This window comes from Lytechinus pictus, unplaced genomic scaffold (assembly GCF_037042905.1).
Source record: "Lytechinus pictus isolate F3 Inbred unplaced genomic scaffold, Lp3.0 scaffold_19, whole genome shotgun sequence".
In the NCBI taxonomy this organism is placed as follows: domain Eukaryota; kingdom Metazoa; phylum Echinodermata; class Echinoidea; order Temnopleuroida; family Toxopneustidae; genus Lytechinus; species Lytechinus pictus.
In genome coordinates this window covers 10,801,108-10,825,335 of record NW_026974140.1, presented here as the reverse complement: position 1 = coordinate 10,825,335, position 24,228 = coordinate 10,801,108, and the positions used below count along the sequence as shown (strand labels likewise).

Sequence of the window (24,228 nt, the reverse complement as noted above, 5' to 3'; positions counted from 1 at the left end):
ATATCAATTACTAATTTTCATTTAAAACTACTAGGAAGCATAGCTAGATAAATATCATATTGATTAATTTGTTTCAGGGACAAAGAGGTCTGAGCAGTCTACAGATTATTGATCTGTTATCACTGTTAATCATAACCTCAATGACCAGATGTATGCCCTGTTCACACAAGCTGGGTTATCAAAGCTAGAATACAAACAGTATATGTATGGAATAGAAGAAATAATCAGTTGTCTCACTATAGATCAAACGTTGTTGGAATGCAACGTTTTGAATGCAATACATGGTTTTGTAGTTTCATATAGATGTAGTTGGTTGAATTCATACTCACACTCATAAATATTAAATTTGTACATTTCACAATACATGTGCACAAGTTGTGCCCTTGTTTTCACATCATCACTGATTCACATGAATCCATCAACCACGGTATACTCAATACCATGCATTATTCTTTCAATGTAAATTCAAACCTCATTTACATCTTTCCTGGGGTCTGATTTATACATGTAGTTCTATTTATAATCTTCTTTCTTTCTGGTGCTGGCATGGGATTCATTGTTCGGTTTAATTTTTCAATTCTCGCTTAAGACATTGCTATTTTGTGTGTCTTAGGAAAAAGTGGTCAACTTACACTTGGCATGTTTTGCTTAACCTCTTTTGATAATGAATGAACATGGGATTGGGAGATTCAAACCAATGATTTGGTTAAGTTTGCCCATTTTTTATATATATTTTTTTTTTTGGGGGGGAGATCAGCACATAATTATGCAACAAAACATCCGTTACTTTAACCCATTCCTTTTTAGAGTGTCAAATTCCATTGAAATTTTATGAAATAACATATCATTATTATAACAACCTCACTCTAAACTATACAAGGATTAACTATCAATGAGTTCACATCAATATATCAAAAAATGTATTCAGTGTAAGAAGACACATTCATATTCCTGCCGAAAATCCTAAACCTGTTATTACACTCAAAATGAAAACTCACATGGTGGTACATTCACATCTGCATAAGATGGCTTTACCATTACAGATATCAGATCTGAATACCTTGGTCCTTTTGATCTGATCAACCTCAGCTATATCAAAAGCCATCAATGTGACAATGCCATAAATTATCATGCATGAAATTGGCACAATCTCTCTTTGGAAATATAGATAATCACCTTTAGATTGTCAAGACAATGATGCAAGCATGAATATACAACATACTGTACATGTATTTAGAACAAAAATTGAACAGATGTAATGATGTATGCTTTTTAAATGTTGGGGTTGCTGGCATTCGATACTTGTGGCTGAGTGATCAGATTAATCTATCTTGGTGTAAGGCAGGGCCCAGTTCTCACTGTATATTATTACCTTTATTTTGGTATTAAACGTGTATTGAATTTACATCTATCAAAAAGCATTATGCAATATGCATGTTAATTGACCAGCTGATTATAGTGAAACGAAGAGAAGGATTACCTTTAAAGTGAGTTTACTTCATAAGTCATTTTCATTCAATTCGTTTGTGACCAGAATACTATATGTTTTTTTTTAATTCTTCACTTTATGTTTATTTTACACAATACAATAGTCCATCATATACATGCTTTATAGTTTATCCAAAGTCAATCATTTTTATCCCTTCTAATTTTTCTCCCAAGTGCTGTCTTCTTCGAGGTACATTTGAAGATCATTGATGATCGAAAGCTAGACTAATGAAGGAGGATATAGAAGCTACGACCGCCTCATAGCCAATTTATTTCACTTTAATATACAATCCTTTACCAAATATGAGTGACCAACATTGTTCAGCTCTTGGAAAAATTTATTTCACTATATATTTATCTTTTTTTTAAGCATGCAGAGACAGAATCAAATAACCCCTCAATATGAAAATGGAATGTACCGGGCAGAGCTAATGAATTCTATGTATGACGTAGCAAACCTCTCATCTCATCTCTGTCTCCCCCTACTTTAGGACTGACGTTAATGATGAGTGCCGGGCTCTCGCACACTACCATGCATAACGATGCTTGGAGAAGGCCCCCCATACTATAGCTGATGAATTCATAATCAAAATGAGTCCACAGTGACACATGATGTGTGAGGGCTATGTTTACACAAATCAAATTGATGATTCTGTAGAAGTGTAGCCAAAGTGTGATCAAATTAAAGTGGAGAATTTGTATTGTACTGATGTTATTAGGAAGCAAGATTGGAATTTATTGAGGGCATCTACAATTGGAATGTTTTTAGTGAGTTCTTTTTTATATATATTATTAGGGGAAAAGAAATTAAGAACAAAAATATTTCTTAAAAATGATTTTTCAATAAAAAATAATTCATTTTAGCAATCTGTTTATACCCAGTTAGTGTAAACTTCATGTTAAAATATGGATTTTTCCATTCAATTCATATAAATCTATATTTTCAACTTTCAATACAGTATCATTTTTATTACAATATTTATACTTTATCATTCACATTATTTACAAGTCACGTTCATATTACATCTAAATTCAATCTCAAAATCTACAAATGAAATCGAAAGAAAGAAAAAAAATGATGTATATTATGATGTCCAAAGTGACTTCAATGTAGTAACTGCTAGACTGAATGAAATCTAATATGCATACATGTACTTGGCATATATTTTGATAAAATAGCTCAACTATATGACCACAGTCAACAACCAGATTGTTTCAAATTCAGATTTTATTCTCAATATAAATTTTACGGTGATGTTTCAACATTTTTAGCAATGCCACATTGAAGGAATAGTTTTTGGGTGTAATTTTGGAAATCTCTGGTCTGAAAGGGGCAAAGTTGCACTCCAAATGTGTTCCATGACCATTTTTTTTTCTTTTCGAGTTATATTTTGAACTTTTCAACCCAAAAAGGAAAGTATAAGTTCTTCATAAATAAAATTAAAGTAAGAGTGAAGTAGATGAATTAAACAATCATATGATTCATGAAGAAATTTTGATCTTATCAATTAAAAAAAAATTGAACATGAAATTTTGCATACATCTTACCGATAAAAATACAGAATTCAAATGAAAAATCACTGCTATATAGTTCAAAGCCCAATCACTTATAGTATATACTACAAAACATACAGGGTGCTTAATATGGGTGTTTCTAAGAGCGCTGTTTTCTGTTTTCCTATGAAAAAATAAAATATGCACAAGAAAACTTCTTTTTTTTAATGTTTTATGAAATGACAGTAGTACCTATGATTTCCATCAGAAAACATCTAAATTGAAAATATTGTTATTGTCTCAACTGAAGTTCTGCTTTGCATTGGCTCATTCGTGGAGTGTTAGATTTAAGATTTGAAGATAAACTTAATGGTCAAGTCCACCCCAGAGAAATGTTGACTTGAATAAATAGAGAACTAGCACATCAATGATGTGGAGCTCATCCTGCATCTCACAACGAAATTTAACACCCAGTTGACACTGTAGTGAATTATATTGGTGACATAAATTGAGGATATAGAATTGAAATTGATGAAGAAATGACATAGAAGCATTTTTTGTGATCTATGAATAAATTTCATATGAATTAAGCATTAATAATTTTCTAGTAAAAATCTCTTAACTCTGTGTAGAACCTTGGTGAACCTCTGGAACCTCTCAGATGGAACAAAAATAATCAAAATCAATCAACAAATAAATAAGTATTTTAGAGATCGATCACTAATTTGAAAGAACAATTCTGATTGGTTCCTAGTCACTCTACTGAGCAAAATGTGCATACACCGATGGTCTAGATTGGCCTGTTTTATTCAGCAATCAATCACTAACCTTTGTGTTTAAGGGCCCTGGGCTCAATAACACAAAGATTTACAGTCAGTCATTAAATGACAAAGGCCAATCAAAATTAATTTTGTATGCGCATTTGGATCAAATCACTGATCCATAACCAACCAGAATTGTTCTTTCGTTTGCAATCCAAGGTAAAAACTTTGTGTTGTAAAATTTTGAGAGGTTGATCTTCCTGTGACAAGCAGTATGTTGAATGCTGCCCTCTTGTGGGAAAGTTCATGTTCCGCTAAAGGATTGCAATTGTGAGATTTCCTAAACAATCACTTTTAAAACCCATCTTATTGGGAAATGGGGGTTGGCCCTCAACTATATTACACACTCACTATCTCTAAACAGATGACCAGGAAAAGGTGTAAATAGTGAAGTTTTATCTAGCTGTTAAAGACCTGACATAATGTATGCCATTTTATGGTTAAAATGCCCCCCCCCCAAAAAAAAGGGCATGCTTTTCCATTTTATATTCACTCACACTTTAAAGAATCTCTTTTTATACTTTGTTCTGATCTTGGGCTGATCTAAAATCCCTAATAGGCATCTTTTGAGGGGTATACACACTATTTAGGGGATGAAGTGTACACACAAATCATTAATTTTTTTAATTTTTTAATGAAAGATAAGCATTTGGGGTGCATTTGAAAATCTGTGACCGTGCATGTGTATACAGGCAACAGCCCCCCCCCCCCCTCCCACCCCCGACAAAACAGTTTTTCTCCATGATAGAAAACATCTTGGAGATATGAATATGCTAGCCTAGAAACAGCAAACCCGGAAGGAAAAGAACTCATCAGCCCACATCCAGACGGTAAAAGCTGAGAACATAGTAGTCTGCCTTAGGTTGTGTACTCATTGCGGGATTGGATAAAAGCACTAAAGGCCCATTTACACTGTAAAGAATAATCTTGACATCAGAATAAATCTGAGATGTCACACGCTAGATTGTGAAATTTTTCATACGTGGGCCCCTAACATTAAACTTAGCGGTCGATTGTAGTGTCGGTCCCGACAATTTATTCCATTGATTATTGTATATATGATCAATTGTAAAAATCAGCATCAAGATCAATCGCGAAGCTTTATGTTACAGGGCCTAGAATAGGTTTTCTTTTGATAATGTTTTTTTTTCTTTTTTTAAACACATTGCTTAAAGCTATACACATCTTTGCTGCAGGCAAAAAATTTCCAATTTTTTTTATTTTCAGGGGCTACTTTTCACAACTTACTGCCTAAATCTGCAACATTGGATGAGCTTTAACGTTGCAATGAACGGGGATTTTCCAGGGCTTTTTTTTAGTTTCCAGTGCTCTTTAGAACATTTCAGGGCTATATAGCCCCCAGTCCCCGTGTAATTCCCCCCCCCCCTGCTTTGTTCCACATGTTTCTTTTAAAATACATTTAGACAAGACCCTTTACAGTTACACGAGTTGTGGTATAGTCTGAAAGCAGTGTACATGTAAACGGCACCCATCATCAAGACGTCAGACTAGATATGTCAACTCCTCTATCCTATTAAATTGATGGGTGAAGTTATGAGAAGATAGACGGTCTGAGATTTAGGAGAGTTCCCCTAACATAACATCATCATCATACACATCAAATCTACATGAACAAAGGTTATAAAAAAACATGAATATTCTCATTTTTCATAATAAATAATTGAGAGCCCTTTTTTATTAACACTGACTAAAAGGTTGGAGGAGGGAGGGGAGAGGAGAAGGATAGAGGACATTTTGGAGAAAAGTTGGCGACAAACATAGGTGCGAAAAATAAATAAATAAAGAAATAATAAAGAAAATTCTGACGAAATTAAGAGGTGATCTGTCAGAGACAGACCACCTAACAAGAAAAAGTGAGATAGAAGAAGCAAAAACAAGAAGATTATTAAAGGAGAAGGAAACATGAAAGAGAAGGGGAAGGATAATACATTTGTTCAATGTACTCATGAACTCATTCCATAAGGAGCAATCTGTCTGCACTACTCTCTAACCCATTTTGATGGGATATATGATGTGAAGATGAGCCATGATTGAATATAGGTGAGAAAGGAGGGTACTTTGATCATGATTCATATAGCAACCTGATGAGAGTTGTGATGGGGAGGCCTTGTAAAGTGTGATGGTGGCATCCATTTGATTTGATGGTCTATATCATACCAGGCAGCATCAAAGGGGTATTGCATGTATTCACAAAATAGTGATTTTTCACTGACAATTGTTATAAGCTACTGTAATCCTTGCAATCTGATTGGCTTACGGGTAATTTAGTCAGTGAAGAACACTGATAAGATGTTTCATGAAAAACTCCCCAGAAATGGAGCGTTGTTGCCCAGTGGATTTGTCTTCGGACTTTGAAACAGAGGGTCGTGGGTTCAAATCCTAGCCATGGCGTAGTTTCCTTCAGCAAGAAATTTATCCACATTGTGCTGCACTCAACCCAGGTGAGGTGAATGGGTACCTGGCAGGAATTTATTCCATGAAATGCACTGAGCACAGGAAGGCTGCTTGAGCTACAGCCGGGGTAATACTATCCAAGACGTTATTCATTATACAAATATACCGGGTTTGAGAAAGTATAGTGAAAATATTTTTGTCCGAGGTTGGTTGGGCAATTATTATTTAGTAACATTGCCGAAACAACCAAGGATAAAATATTTCCACTACACTTTCGAAAGAAATGCCCAGTATATTTGTTTTATATCCCTTTTATAATTAAAGTTAGAACGAAAATTAGAACAAATTTTAGATCTGCTTAGCTCTAATTTAAGCAAAATTGGCTAAGGCCCTATCATTGTCAGCTAGCCGGTTTCTGAATAGACTCTCCCAAGCATCACTCAGGGTGAGGGTGGTTCGTGTTGCGATGCGCGGCGGTTGTACGTGCTGTATTGGTGAGATCGATCTTCTAATAATTCCACTTCCCGGTTGTGAACTAACCCTGCTGAACTAAAATCAGGCAGTCGATGATCGAATGATGGCCATCATTAATTTTATTTTCAGCATACAGATTCATTGTAAACAAGCAATTAGATCTACGCGATTTCACATTGACAGTTATATCAGAGAGTTTGTGATTGAGCTAGCATTGCATTGTTATCTGTGTTGTTTGCGCTTTGCTCAGCGGACCCCAGATAAAGCGTCTGCGCGGTTGCATCACTAGACTTACCCGGTGGAGGTAGTCCACCGTGCGCTGTGCCTGAGTGATCACATGGTTTTCACTTGTCTATGGGTTTTCAGTCGGACGCAAAATAGTAAAAAAAAACTATTCTACTCTGACGTCACAAACTATTTTGATCTCCGATGAATTTCATTTTTCTGGTGAAATTATGATTAGTCACTTGAAGGGCTCACGACCAATCAAATAGCAACAAATTTTTCATGAGGGATATTAAATGTGTTATGCGCTATACAAGAACTGTCTATTATTATTAATAAATAATCCATGGGAGACAGAAGATTGTACCCTTTAATAACACAATAGTGCATTAACTTAAAACCCACCCTCAAATTTTGAACACTCTATTGAAACTGTTTTTTTTTAATTCTCTAATCACTACTATACCCAATTATTACTCACTACCGTTCCAACAAAAATGTAATATATTGTTCAATTGATTGGCTTTATACTACAATCAATTGCCTACATCTTCCTAATTGCCCAATGTTCAAAATGAATTGATAGCTCCTAAAAATAAAATAATCACCCTAAACGTTTGTTAATGGCTCCACCACCAGAAAGTAAATAGCATTTTTAGAATATACTTTAAAAAACTGCAACCACAATCACCATCGTTACCAATGTTGTTTTGCAAAATTATTTGAATACTTAAACTGACCTTTGGTTTGATTTGTTCATTTACCTTATATCACAATTATACACAGTGCAAATATGAAGAATTATAATGAGAATGTTAACACAATATAGGCCTAATGGATCTTGCTAATTAATCAGAACATTGATATTAAAGGGTCTGTTTTCCTAGAGGTCCATTCGGGACAATGTATATTTCTTACAATTATGTTTTACGAGTATAGGCCTACTACTGAAATACATGTAGGCCTATACCAACAAGAGGTTTATTATCAATTGGTCTAATACCAATCCGTCCAATTACCAACTCCTCTACTATCATTTGGTCTAACATCAGTTTGTCCACTATCCACATGGTCTAATTGCCATTTCAACCTCTCACCATGGCATCTTATAACCAGTTGGTCCAATAGCCATTTGGTCCATATACCATTTTGTCTAAATGGATTAAGTGTTACTTGGGCGAAATGATAAGAAATAAACTGGGGAATAAACCAACTGGTTATGAGACGAAATGGTCACAGACGAACTAGTAATTACACAAAGTGAAGATTGGGTCAAATGGCTATTGGACAAAATGGTTGATAGGATGAAATGTTGATGGACGGAATGACATTAGACTAAACGAAGGTAGACCATGTGATTAGTGGACGAGTTGGTAATAGATGAATTGGCAATTTACCCCTACAAGATAGTGTCTTCGCCTAGATAGCTAACCCCCCCCCCCCCCCATATACAAACAACAAACTAAAGACAGAGGAAGCAGAAAGATGGAAAGAGAGAGAGGGGGAGAAAGAGAGAAGGATTCATAAAAGCAAAACTCCCACTTCCCTGATGAAAGGATGTGAGAGAAAGAGAAGTGAAAGATAAATAAAGGGTGAGAAAGAAGTGAGATAGGTTGTGTAACTGGATTCCTGTGAGAATCAGAGATCAGTTTCACTTGACCTCTGACCTCACATGACCTCTGATGACATCCTGGTTTATAAAGTGACAATGTCAGTACAGGGTATTCAAACAGAAAACAGAAAGGGATGATGGGGGCCAAAGCTTCATAACAGGAGTGTACTCTTGATATCTCCTGTAAAAGTTAGCCAAAGCACATTAATATAAACATTATTTTCATTTTAACCGCTCGTTTTTTTTTTATTTGCCACAAGACAATATTAAATTTACAGACTAATTTTCTGGCAAATGCATCAACCAGACAAAATATTCATAAACTCAAGTATTAACATTTAATTCAACCCTAAAACTAAAGTGAATCTCTGCAAGCACTGGATGCATTTGAAAGAAAATTATATAATTTTCAAATCTTTATAATTTGAGAAGGGAACGATTCTCAAGATCATATTTTTTTTCAATGCAGGTTGCATTTGATTGGAAATCTTACATTTTTACATCTACATAGCATGTATAGTTCTCTAGATCGGAATTTATGAGGGAAAAAAATTATATTTCTTTACGTCCCCCACGCTGCTTAACTGACTTGTTATGCCCCATCACAGCAGGCAATTATTCTTCTTCACACCTGTGACGGTTTGATTTCTCAGGTTTCATATCAAACACCTTAGGTGGTTTCAAACCGCCTCGATCACAAGAATCCCCGTTAAATTACGAGAACATTTTTAGGCTAAAAAATACCCATTAATTATTCCTGCATTCACACCGCCCCGAAACGTACACTTCGGGATAAATTCCCGAAGTTAGGAGCATGCGCAGTATGGTCTAATAAGCAGGCAAGGCGCGAGATTCAAAACCACTAGCCCAGCAGCCACCCACGGCGCCTGCGCCCAACGACACGCTGGGCTAAAAGTTCCCGTAATTTGCTTTCACACTGCCAAAATACCTGCGACCTTGGAAAAATCCCCGCGAAAGTTCTCGTAATTTCGCCAAGTACCTACTATTTAGCGGGTATTTTCTTTCGGGGAAATTACGCGTAGTTTGCTTTCACATTACCAAAATACCTGGTATTTTCTGATCGGGGTAAATTTCCTGATCAGAGAATACCTGGAACTGACGAACTTCGAGGCGGTCTGAAACCACCTAATGTCTGTCTGATAACATCATTAACCTCTCAGCTTATTCAACCAGTCTATTGTTTAAATCCACGGTTCAAGATCAAGTTGAAAATTTAATCTACTACACAGTAATAATGCTGTTTAAAACAGTGCTGTTAAACAAGTGCTTAAAATCTTAAACAGCACAATTTTTAATATCAATTCTCAATAAATTAAACAAGGTTGTTTAAACTATTAAACATAATGCAAGGTTCATATTGTAAACAACGCTGCATAGAATTTTAAACAGCGTTTTTGCTGTGCATGGCAGGAGGCAGTTTAGTTTGTTGCACATAACCTTTCACTTTGATAGGAAACTGGTCTGATTTTGCAGCCTAATGGCCATGATTTTGACTCATGTATTGACAACAAGTTGTATTTATGATAGGCCTGTCTCAAGATCAAATGAAAGGGGAAGTTTACCAACAGTAATTTGGTTTTGATAAAGGCATAAATATCATAGAAAGGTTTGAAAGAATCTGTTCAAGCTGAAAATCACTCAAAATGTCTCAAAGACGACTTATGTAAACAAGTGGAACGCCTCTGGCAGTCTCGCCTGCATTACGCAATTCGATATAGCAGCAGTGCTGCCTCTGAAAACAGCTAATGAATAATTATTCATAGAAGAAAACAATAATATGATAATAAAATGTGTCCATTCACCCAAATGACCTTTGACCATGATCATGTGACCTAAGACATGTGCAAAACAATCATTCATACTTGATTACCCTCTTAATATGTCAATGTTTCATGAGCTAGATCCATAAACTTTCTAAGTTATGATGCCAATTCACCACATACTCCCAATACGACCAGAGGCCATTAACCTTTAAATGACCTTTGATCTTGGCCATGCTTGTGAAACGCGCAAAGGGTATTCAGGGATACATTGCTGCTCTTATGTCCAAGTTTCATGAACTAGATCCATGAACTTTGAAAGTTATGATGACAATTCCGCAAATACCCCCAACATTACCAAAGTTTGTTGACCCTAAATGACCTTTGACCTTGGTCATATGACCTGAAACTCGCACAGGATGTTCAAGGATACTTGATTGCTCTTATGTCCAAGTTTCATTAACTAGATCCATAAAGTTTCAAAGTTATGATGACAATTCCTCAAATACCCCTAACATGGCTAAAGTTTGTTGAACCTAAGTGACCTTTGACCTTGGTCATGTGACCTGAAACTTGCATATGATATTCAGGGATACTTGATTGCTCTTATTTATGTCCAAGTTTCATGAACAAAATCCATAAACTTTCAAAGTTATGTTGACAATTCCTCAAATACCCCTAACATGGCTAAAGTTTGTTGACCCCTAGTGACCTTTGACCTTGGTCATGTGACCTGAAACTCGCTTATGATATTCAGGAATACATACATGCTCTTATGTCCAAGTTTCATGGACTAGATCCATAAACTTTTTAAGTTATGATGACAATTCCTAAAAAAAACCTAATATGGCCAAAGTTCATTGACCCTAAGTGACCTTTGACCGTAATCATGTGACCTGAAACTTAGGCAGGATCTTCAATGATACATTATTACCCTTATGTCTAAGTTTTATGAACTAGGTCCATATAATTTTGAAGTTATGACAGCATTTCAAAAACTTAACCTTGGTTAAGCTTTCGATATTAATTCCCCCAACATGGTCTAAGTTCATTGACCCTAAATGACCTTTGACCTTGGTCATGTAACCTGAAACTCAGCCAGGAGGTTCAGTAATACTTGATTATCCTTATGTTCAAGTTTCATGAACTAGGTCCATATACTTTCTAAGTTATGATGACATTTCAAAAAATTAACCTTGATTAAGATTTTAATGTTGACGACGCCGCCGTCGGAAAAGCGGCGCCTATAGTCTCGCTCTGCTATGCAGGCGAGACAAAAAAATGAAAGAGATTAAATTTTTGTTCAGGGGGGATAATCATCAGACACAACGTGTTTTTATTCATCATGTTTCATTAAGAAAATAGTATTTAGCTCACATAAGTGTCACAAATTAAAATCTTTTAAAAATGTTAACGAAACTCGTTCTTTGATGAATTTCCATCAATCCTTTGCCATTAATTTTCTCTAATTTTTCTAGTTTTATCAAAACCAACTTATTGTCTGGGTGAACTTCCTCTTCAATCAAAGTTTCAATCAGGTCTGTATCTGCAGACTAGGCAGCCCTGACATACACATGCACAGTATTTCCTTGAAATTAATTATTTTCAAAAGTGACTTTTCTTTTACCCTTTTTACACAGGATTTTCTTAGCCCCGGACTATCGCTAACCCCGTACTATCCTTAACCCCGTACTATTTTTTTTCCTTTTCACACATGCCAAATTGTTATTGCTAACCCCGGATAAGGAATGCTTGCTTTTCACACACGAAACTCACTAACCCCGGACTAGTGGTAGCTCATTCACTCGTACCCTTTTTACACACGCTAAAATTTCCTTAACCCCGTACTATAAATTGCCATTTAGCCCCACCTATAGTACGGGGTTAAGCTTAGCCCACTTTCGTTTTACACTAGCGATCTTAACCCCGTACTATCGCTCTTAGCACCGCAATTGCTGGGATAACCCTGCTTTTTTGCAGGGCCAAATAATCCCGTACTAAAGGTGGGGTTAGCCCACTTTGCAAAAATGCTGTGTAAAAAGAAAGTGGGCTAAGCTTAACCCCGTACTATAGGTGGGGCTAAATGGCAATTTAGCCCCACCTATAGTACGGGGTTAAGGAAATTTTAGCGTGTGTAAAAAGGGTATAAGATGGTCACTCTTGGTAATTTCTGTGTCTTACTTTCCACTCTCAGTTTCAAGCAAAGGACTGATTTAAAATAACTAAGAAATAATTAACAGATTACTAATTGACAGTAAATCATGAATAATTGGTCTGTGTAAAGCATGAGGAATATCATGATAGGATATAACAAAGAAGAAAGCTTGTTGAAGCATAATTGAAATCTCTCCTGCACTCAATCGACTTTGAACATCCGTGATTATGCAGAATCAAATCAAAGCACACCTTTTTTCAGAATTTCCATTTTCAAAAAATTACTTGGATAGAGCAATTTGAAATACACATCTTTGAAATATTGTTCTGGGATCGAGAAACCGGCGGGGGTATTGGGGAATTTTATGTCTTACCTTTTTTCAGCAAACATACACAAATAGGCCTACGTGAAAATGACCATCATATTGTGATTTCTTGCATGGTCAGCACAATACTCCGCTCCCCTTCAAAATCTTTCCACATCCCCTGGGCCCCATTGCATAAAAGTTACTATTATGATAGCTTTGTCATGCAATGGTAACTGCCTTGATGAAGATGATCAACAGCCAATCAAAACAACGATTAATTTCTCCCTGAATTAACATGTGCAATTAGCTTTGTTTAATACTATATGGTTCTATCAAGTTGGTCCTTATTGTCAAATCTGTAAAAACTTAAATATGGTATAATTCAAGCAATAAAAACAAAAGAAATGGTGAGTGAGGGACATCATCGACTGTGTCATTTGCATGTCACTGAGTTGAGCATACATGTATCACTGTTTTGTGAAAAATAATCGAAACTTTAAAATGTCATAAGTTTCTTATTTTACATCCGATTTTGATGAAATTTTCAGCGATATGCTAGTTTGATTTTTTTCTCTAGTTATTCAAATCAACTTTTTTTCTGGGGTGGACTTGACCTTTAAATTATGCAACAGGGCCTAGGTCTTTGGATGTGCCAAATGAACACAGCCATTATTTCAGATGTAGTCCAGAAACACAGGAAACCATGTCTTTCCCAGAGACCTTGGTTTTGCCCTCACCATAGGGGGTCAAGATCAGGTCACAGCCTCTCTTGATAATTTCTATTCTTAGAGCTGATGTTAATATGACAATTCGATAGGTAGTTGAATTCACTGTGGTGCCTTGAAGGTGCTATAACCTACATTCCTTCCATCATAATTGAAAGCCCTATAGTTCTTGGAAAACTTGACTTCTTCTTTTGCGCCTACCTGTTATGTTGCTTGGTGATATTACCAACCATAAGCTACTTTTTATTCATTTAGAGGTCCTGGCCCATTATTTTGTTAATCGTTTTAGTAGGCCTACATCTTGCATGAGAACGGTTGCTGACCTAGTGCCATGATCATCTTTGGACGGTGTGTATGCTCTCTACAAATCATTATCGACATCATCATCTTCATCATCGTAGTCATCACTGTCATTACTTTCACCATCACCAACATTATTATTTTGATGTTGATTTTAATGTTACAAGTAAATTCCATTCTATTCAATTCAATGTACATCCAGAACATGCATTGAGCCACTATTATAAAAGCAGGCCTACTGCATGCATTGTACATGTACCTGCTTCTGGATATTATCAATACAGGAGAGAAGGTAAACCTGATACCCATGCCCTAGTTATAGCTGTCTGATAGAGAGCTTTGATTTCTCCTTCACTTGTTCCTTTCTCCTATTTCTTCCACATTTGCATCTCATTTTACACATATTCCCCATGGCATTCTTAATTCAGATCACTTTCAGGGCACATGTGTCACACGCTTTCATTTTATCTTATCTTATCAAGGAAGTGATCTTACCCTTCAAGGAAAATGCATTAACTGTTCATTTTCTTCTGTGAATTGGTTCTTTTTCATCAATTTCCAAATCATTTTTGCTACATGTATTCCATTATTTGAAAGCACTAGTATTTAACCATTATCATCTTCATTTGAGCAAATTTCTTTTAAATCCCTACTAAAAACTCTCATCATCATCATCATCCGTTAAAGTACAGTCCACCAGGTTGTTGTATCATCGTACTTGTAGAATTGTGCATGAGTATGTACAGTGCTGTGGAAGATCTATTCTATGTGTGGTTTCAAAAAATCGGCGCAGTCTCTTGCTATAGCATTTGTTATGGGATCCCCTCCCTAGCTAAGTAATACTTAAGAGTAAAGTAATGATTGAAAATTGATCTGATCATTAACAAAACATTATAAACTTCAGTTTGTAAAGGTATCATTTCATCACATTTCATTTGTCCACAATACTCCATGTACATGTGGACCTTTAATGTTAATTTAATACCGTATGAATGTGCATGAGAATCACTATGACTCAGATTTCAATTTTGCTGTTTTTCTTTCCTTTTCACTTTTCAGAATACCATACGAATGTGATACTGATGAAGACGTGACAAAACTTACTCCGGAAAGGCATATAGTTTTGAGAGTATTGACAGCATGTTCTATTTGATTTACACATTAAACCCTTTCAAACAGGATTCTATTCAGTGCCGTCGCTGAGCAGAAGATCTGAGAATATCGTCTTCCTGAACAAATAGACAATCTTCTGCCATGGGACATTTTAAAAGCCGTCTTTTGGTTCCCACAATCACAATGTGGCTTAATGCTCAGAAGTACACTTGACTCTTCCAACAATGAAAAACCAATAGGGGGGTTCACACATAGAGAAATCAGCATGACTTGAAAACCAACTACAAGCAAATATCAAAATTTTGCATAGGCTACTGCCTGAAATGTATAAAAGCAAAACCGATTGAGAAAACTAACATACAAAAATTCATTCCACTTGTTTTTTCACAAATTGTTATAAACACAAGGCATATGGTCGCTATCAATTTAAAAATCAATCATATTCACAACACTCTGCAGGTACAAGAAAATGTGTTCAACATTCTTCTACATGAAGGATGATTTTCAAGGGTTACCATGATAAAAACAAAGATCACATTCAATTGTGACTTTTCCTGCGAGGGGGTGTCAGCTGCATCCCCCCCCCCCCCCCCGTCTAGTCTCTACCTGGTATTGAAATGTACCTTGGTAAAAAGAAGCCTAGTTTCAGAAGGTATTTCAGAAGGCTTATCCCAAAGATGATTGTCTCCACGTCTCAAAGTAAAAAAATAGAAATAAAGTTCCTAGAACTCAAGTCAATAAAATTTCAATCCTTTCATACTGAGGAGAGAACATGAATTATGTACATTGTGCAAATCAACATTTTGACCATGTATTATTTCCCCAGGTACCAGTAGTATATATTCTAGGAAATACAGGTAGTAAGTAGTATTATTCAATACAATCCCTTCAATCATATAATGCAGACAAGGTGTATGTAAACCAGCAAACAATAACACAAAGCTTGCATAAAGGAAACTGTAAATACCAGACTGGATGAAAAGATCAAAACCTTGTAACAGGAAATGATACTCAGAGATAAACGGAGAAAAAAGCAGAAATAATCAAAAAAGATGGCATAATACTGATAGTCTGCAGGCCAAACATAATGTTCATATTGGAGATGAATTTCGGGGTATTTGGACATCATGAGGTGTCAAATGTAGAGATTATAGAGTTGTATTTTAGAAATTATGGAATTCTATCACATTGATGCAACTTTTTATGATAAATACATGTATCTGTAATTCAGCCTCGTGGCAATGAACAATGTCCAATTTGTCAATAAGCCATTTTAAATGAAGCGCCAAGTAATGCAATTTAATAGAACTTTAAATATAAGGCTGTGTCCGTCCTCACTTGAATTTTAATGCCAAGAGTAAACTATGATCATAAACTCACAAGTAGATGATTAAGATTTGTGTTTCTAAAAAAGATGGAATCTGAGGACACGTTTTTGAAAACACTCATTCTTCCTTCACAGTGAAGCATCAATGCGTCCTTTGAACAACAGGGTCCAGGGTTCAAACCCCACTGTGGTATTCATGAAATTCTAACCATGTTCCTCTGATCAAAGGGCAGAGTAATTTGTAAGTACACATCCTTCACATCCAAGCAGAAAAACTGAACTTATATGAGCAAACACAAAATCTCAGCCCCCCTTTCATCATCTGATGCCAGGAATGAAATGGAATCATGCCCCTCCCCCCAACCAATTTTTTTTTAAATATTTCCTTGTTATTTTTCTCTTAATTTTTTTAATAATCCCTTGCATCCGCGATGTAAAACTGCATGTTAATATCAAAGGGAATAAAGTTCATCTTAAAGTAATGGACAAAATAATATTGGACTAAAAATTAAATGCAATGCCCTCTTTTTTAACCAACCTAAAGTTGGTCTCAATATGAACCACCCAAATGTTGGGTAAAAAACAAATTGCATTCAAATTGACTTGGGATTTTTTTTAAACCAACAGTTGGTAAGTGCACATTTTAACCAACTTTGGGGTTGGTTAAGAAAATTCTGAGAATGTGCATTCTTACCTCCTCAGTGTATTGCATTTGAACGTCTGATTACACGATTCATTCTCCTCTAACCTCACTGCATCTTGAGTAGGAATTATCAATCAAAGCTCTGTTTGAAAAAAAATAAATACAAAATTATAAATTATATTTACTATGAAATGTAAATATTTCCAAACTTTCTACATGTATGTTTGCAAAAAAAATCTTGCCCCTCTGCATACTTAACAATAAGAAGTAAGAACAACAAATTGGGTAATCCTAAAATTTTGTGACCTTCATGGAAAAGCCTTGCATTTAATTTTACACATGGACATTTCATTGTGAATTTGTACGATCTTATCTTATGTTGCAAAACATATTGAAATAAACCGATTATATTTGAATTTAACAGCTTCTAATGTTTCAAATTGTACACAATTTGATTGTCAAAAAACCTACATGAATGATAGTTCTGCCACAGAGACATCCATCATAACAAAGATCATTCAATGTCATACACAATAATTTGAGCTTATTATTAAAGCCATATAATCCCTCTTTGGGTCCATGAACGGATCAAGGTTTATTTTCTAATTAACATTCTAATTACCTAAAGGTACCGTTACCAGTATCTGCATTGACTGAACATCAGATAATATAAAACAAGATAGTCATTCACATTGCAACCAAAATTTCTTTGTTTTTCTAATACATCTACTGGATGGAATGAAGAAATTTGTCCACAGGTAGTCAACAACAAAGGATGTCCATTAATTAAAAAAAAAAATTTACAACTTTGTATACTACGTTTCAAATATCTTAAAGAAGACGAAGCAATTCACAACTTCAAAATGCTTGCAACTTTCATGATATTATTATTTTCTAACTAACAAGATTTTTTGTTAACATTAACTCACACTGTTTTCTGTTTATTTTTCTTTTCTGAATTGATGCATTAGAACTACAGCTGAAGAACTCTTGTCAGGATGTTCCCCAAGGAGTGAAGAAAATGAATAATTGTATACAATATGAATAGGCAAGCCAGAATGTGATGACCAGGGAAATAATAGTTCTGTAACACCATTCAAGACATTCACATATTCCCTACATGATTGTACAAGCGCTATATGAAAGTGGCTTATTGATATCATCATTATACTATTTATTTAAACTCATTTTGAGGTGGACTTGGCCTTTAATCTATCCGATCCGTTCAACTATAGCTCCCTAGATTGACTACTTCTTCATCATACCCATATCATCCCAGGAAGAAAGAGATAACCTTTTGATCTTACACTCATCAATTCAGACATACTGTTCACACTGCTGCTGATATAACGTTCAAACCCTCCGTTATCGTAAAGACAACTGAAATATTTAGGCCCTTCTGATCACAACTATCTCATAGTCTGCAGACACAGACCCTTGGTTTTTGCAATTCGCATAGTGCATAATGCAGAGTCTGAAGTAGTGAGACTAGATTCACTACTGTGACTGGCTACAGACAGAGCCCTTGGTGTCTAATGTAGTCTTTACTCTACACCTGTTATTAGTTAAAGTGTCAAAAATGAATCTGTGCTTGCAGACTATCTCATACCCAACATCACTATATACTGATGATGCAAGAAAAATAACAAAATTCGACTGAAAAGAATATGTTAGGAAAGTGTTACATCACAATTTCATCATCTGTGTTTATATTTAGACACGTATGTTCTGTAGAAATCATAAGCCAAGTAAAGGCCAAGACAGTACGTTTGAAGGAATTACAACTTACAAGCACCTGTATCCTTGTCCAAGGTGCCCATCCACAATTTAGTGTGCTACTGTGGAAGCTATCAAGCTAGCAGCACAAGGCACAGCTCTACACTAAATTGATATCATGTGCCTGTCAAAATGATAAATTGATGAAATAATCAAAGGTCATCAAGCCCCAGTATTATCTGGCTTTCTATTTGTTTTCACTTTTCTTTTTGCTGTATAATGATAATAATATGTAACATTTACATAGCACATTTTTCTAAGTGCTGCATACTGAACATTACCCCGGCTTTAGCACTGCTACCCTGATCGGACGCTCGAGTATTCCTTCCTACCAGGTACAATTTACTACACACCTGGTTGGAGAGTGGCAAATGTAGATAAATGCCTAGCCAAAGGACGCGAGTGTGGGATTTAAACCTCAGACGTTGCAGTTCAAAGTCCCGAGACTTATCCACTGAGCCACAACACCTCTAAAAAACCTGTATATCGTACGAACAATAACAACCAAGCAACAATTTCCTACAAATACCAAGTATAAGGATGCATTCAATGTCGATTTTCAAATTTAAACAGCAACATGAATCATGATTGAAAATTCGATGCCAAAACACCAAACACAAACACGATCAGTGGTGCACCATTCAGTGTTGAAAATATAAAGCCATTTATATGTTCATCGTCTTTAAATTTCCCGCTTTCGTTAGCGCAGCTTTAGTGCTCAGTTTGACCCATCACAAGAAAGGTCAGTTCTGGCACCCGTTTGTGTAGGCTTCCACTGCAAGAGCATACCAGGTATTTAAAGACGTTTCAAAACGCAATTGTGTTCAATGTCACATTCACGATGCTCAAGGTTGTAAATTTGAGCTGATCGCATTTACAAACGCATCTTTTTTGACGTTTAAACTTTATCCATATCATGATTTGAAAGACGTTTACTTTTACGACCGGGAATAGTGGGCATTGAACACGCCCTTTGTTTCTCATTATATCTGCGTTTTGTAATCACGTTTACAATCATGATGCATGTTGCCATTTAAATTGGAAACCAACAGTGAACACATCCTTATACATGTATATATACACCAGACTTAGGGTGCGTTTATCCGCCACTTTTTTACCCTAGAATCATGATCTGAATCATGATTCAAATCATGATTCTGCAGAATCACGATTGCGTTTAGTCGAAATTGAATATAATCATGATTAGAATCACAAACATGAAACACGAAAAAAGGGGCGTTTGGAAAGACGTTTCTGCAGAATCACGTACGAAAATGTTCGAATAAACGATATCGTGATTACAATCATGATTATATGACGTCATTGTGTCGGGCTACTTTAGGTTTGACTCTTGCCAAGCTCAAGACGCGCTATATGCTCAGTGCATTTATACATAATATGATATGCATGCTTTCTGTGTTGGGCATCGCATCGTCCACTTCTTTTCATCTTTTTTTTGGTCATGTCTTCAACTTCAAGTGAACTAGTAAATGAACTAACTGAACAGACAATGATACCAATTGTTGTTGAGTTAACAAGTGTCAATATGAAATTGGATCTACGCTAAAATTTACATCCGAACACAAATTTTCGATAAACCGACAAGAAGAATAATAGGTAAACAAATTGTGGTATAATAGACTGAATTCGGAAGGTACAGGATTGATTTTTCGGGAGCCAAAACACGTGCGAAAAAAGTTGACCTAGCTTCCTCTGTCAAACTGCGCACTGTGATGCGCACTGGATCGGTCCGAATCCGAGGAAAAACAGCTTTAAAATGAAGGTCGTCTGAACGCTGATTCTGTGGTATTGTGATTCATGTTTGTGTTTTGAATCATGATTCAAATCATGATTCGAATCATGATTCTGGCTTGAGGTCGCATAAACGCAGCCTAAAACAAGCAAGACTTATTTCTTCTGGCAATGCGAAGCATCTACTCTAAAGAATCAAGAAGTTATCTTGAGTGTATTCTATTTACTGCAAGGGGAAGTACATGTACACACAATCTATATCCTGTTGGGAATCTTCTCTGGAATCGCCATACTGACATGTATATTTACTGAAATCATCTAGACTTCAACTTGATTTTACCTCTAACCCTAGTCCGAAGGTACAAACCCTTACTGGCTCTTTCCACAAAGAAGTGGGTGTGGAGATAAGTCTAGCACAAGTTACAATATGCTAAACAAATTACAGACAATCATATAGACCCTGGTAGACTAAAAGTATGTTCAATGTCCATTTTCAAATTTAAACAGCAACATGAATTATGATTGAAAACTCTACAAACTCTGTGCACTGTTCAGTGTCGAAAATATAAAGCACAAAGCCTTTTTATTGCAACAGAGGTATGAGTTCTGAATTCTGAAATCTAAGTTTTGAAGTTCTGAGTTCTGAAGCAGGCTCTATATACCATGGACAACCCTCCACTACCCTATTTCTTCTCGTAATGTGAAGCATCTACTTTATAGAATCAAGAAGTTATCTTGAGTGTATATTCTATTGAATTGTAAGGGGGAGCACACACAAGCTCTGTTGATTTCCTGGGTGGATGGTGGCAATCTGGTCATATATAGCCTACACATTTGTATGTACCTGCATGGAATATAAAAACTGATTCACACATCCATGGTTCCAAGCCCTGAATCACATCTTTTAAATAGTCACATTCAATGAATGTCGGTCCCTGATGAAAAGTCATGTGACTATTCAAATGTTTGTAAAATCCTGATTACGCAAATTGAATACTATTTCAGAAAAGACTGGAGAGAAAAGTTTCATGAATAATCATGTACATATATATATATATATATATATATTTGAAATAGATCGTTAAAATTAAGTGAAACAAAGAAGTGTATTCATCCCAGGACCACAATCGTTCAATTTAGCATAGCTGTAGGGGAAGGCGGGGTAAGTTGAGCATAGGGGCAAGTTGAGCCACCACCCCCAGGCCAATAATGAATGAGTCAGACATTGTGGTGGTGTCATGTATTGATGACCCATTACATAACCCTTTACCAAACCACATTGTTTTCGACTTTGAAACATAAAGTACTTTTTTAGACCGAAAAATACAAATTTCAGCAAAAAAAGTAAAAAAGGGTGTAAAATCGAGGAGTGCTTTTTACCCACACACGTCTTTAAATATAATAAAGAAATAAGAATATTGTTAGTCCAGGTATAGATCTTCATTCTTGTCATAGTCTTTTAAATGATGGATGCATAAGAAATGTGTGGATGTGAAAATATCGCATTAAGTTCGGACTGGGGTACTTTGAGCCAGCCAACATGGGGCAAGTTGAGCCATGGCAATTCTTATGGTAATAAGAATAAAACATAAACTAGATTTTAATTCGTCATGCGGACGAATTAGGTGGTCTGTCATGATTTTTCATTCATTGTCGGCTAATGTTGTATAAAATGAATCCCGGGAATGAATCATTCAGATATGATTGATAATCTTGATCATAGACATCAAAGGAATAAATTTTGACCATTGCTGAATGTGATTATAAATATAGTGATGACAATCGTGATGATTATAATGATGGTGGTGATAATGCAATATGTTAAATACGAAATAAAGTTAGGAGCACGTAAAATGCCGGCTTAAAAACTCTCCAAAAATCTCAGACGATTTTAACCGTAATTTGCTTTCCAAAATTGCGCAATGAAAGGCGCCTTAATTTTCACAGCAGCTAATTTTTAATCGACAGTTTGATGTTTTTTATGCAAAATCTTGTAAAAATTCTTTGTACTTTTAGCATTTTTTTTTAAATTTCACCCACTGACATTTCACAATGTCAGTGGGTATTAATTTCACAGAATACTTGAAAATTCATAGGTGATACTTTTTAAAAGCTAAAATATCTTAAATATTTTTGTTCAAATTTTCTGCTACATTTCAATAGATTTTAATGAGAAGTTTCATAATGCTATAATTTCACAGCATTCACATCAAAATTCATCAGTGATGTATTTGATAAAAGAACCAGATTTTTTTGTAAATCTTTGCCAAATTTCTGAAAATTTTTAAACATTTCAAATAATATTTTCCGTCAAAAATTTTCAATATCCATTTAATTGTGTATGACTTTGACATTTACTTGAAAATTATTTCTTGATGATTTTTACTGAAAAAAGTCAGGTAAAAGATTCAAATACTGGCAATTTTCCCGCAAAATTTCGGGAACATGTGTAATTAACTAAATTGCACAATTTTTTTCATTTCACAGAAGGTACCTGAAAATTTGTTATATGTTATATTAAGTAAAAATGAACAAACGGAAAAAATCCAGGAATTTCCGCAAAATGTCCGGAATGAAAATTTTCAACCCAATAGCGTTTAAATATTGCAGCGTTTACTAAAAAATACATAAATGATGTTTTACAATGTTAAAATTGCCCCTTAAAAAATTCCGGCAAAATTACAAAAATTGTCCTACATAAAAAAATGCAAGGCAAGTGGGCTTGAAATTTTCAGGAAGACTGTACAATTGGTTAATAAAACATTTCTCCAAAGAATTTCGCAAAAATTACGTCCAGAAAAAAATTGCCAAAAATTAAACACATCATAACACATTGATGCTGTGGTCAAAAGTCAAAATTATTCACACGTTATTTGTAGAGAATTATCTTCACTACATGATATCAAAATTTGAGAGAAAACTGACCAGTAATAAAGAAGATACAGTCAAGTACGTTGACGTATGTTGCGAAAATATGTAATTTTCACTGATAACTTAATATTAACGTAATTACGAAATCTACAAATGAGATATTGATTATATCAAAGAGTGAGAAAAAATTTGGGGTCAACGGACTCCCTGAAGAGCTACAGTGAATTTTATATAGGCATATTTTAGCCCATTTACGCGCGCGTAATGCAAATTTGAATGGACGCGCATTCCCGTATTATTGGTCGTAAGAGGCTGAATGAGGTATCAAATTAATCAGAAGATAATGGACAATGGAAAGACATGAAAGAAATGATGACTCGAAGATGCATAACGATGGTAGGTGCAAGAACGCGCACGCATACCTGTGCGCGCGCAAATTCTTGACATGCTCAAAATGACCAGAAACGTACCCAAACTTGACCACGGTCGATTTGGGGAAATTTAAAATTTTGACGCGCGCATACGTGCGCGTCGTGACCTTTGCATGACCTCTGATGATATGTCCTGATGACCTGTCACCTGAACTTGATATGATGCAAATATGGATGATTTTTGATGATTAGTTGCGATGATATGATCAATCATTTAATTTTACAAAATGGCGCCTAGATGACGTCATCATGATTTGATAACCTTGAAAAGCTTCCATTCCCATGTCCATAATGATGCCCATACATGACATGAAAATCAAGGAAATTGACAGGCCCGATTTTGAGATAGAGGTGGACAAAGATTTGGCAATAAAAATAAAGAAAATTCTGACGAATATAATAGGTGATCTGTCATCTTAATGACAGACCACCTAAAAAGGACCAAAAAAAAAAAAAAAAAAAAAAGGGGGTCCAGCGAGGTTTGAACCACCGAACCCTGGTATACCAGTCAGGTGTGT

General features: G+C 35.5%; 1 protein-coding gene across 1 annotated transcript in view; it reads right to left on the bottom strand.

Annotated features, from left to right (window-relative positions):
• LOC129260916 (tripartite motif-containing protein 2-like) overlaps positions 1-24,228 on the bottom strand; it is a 79,419-nt gene that overhangs the window by 30,642 nt on the left and 24,549 nt on the right. The gene's annotated exons all lie outside the window — the stretch shown is intronic.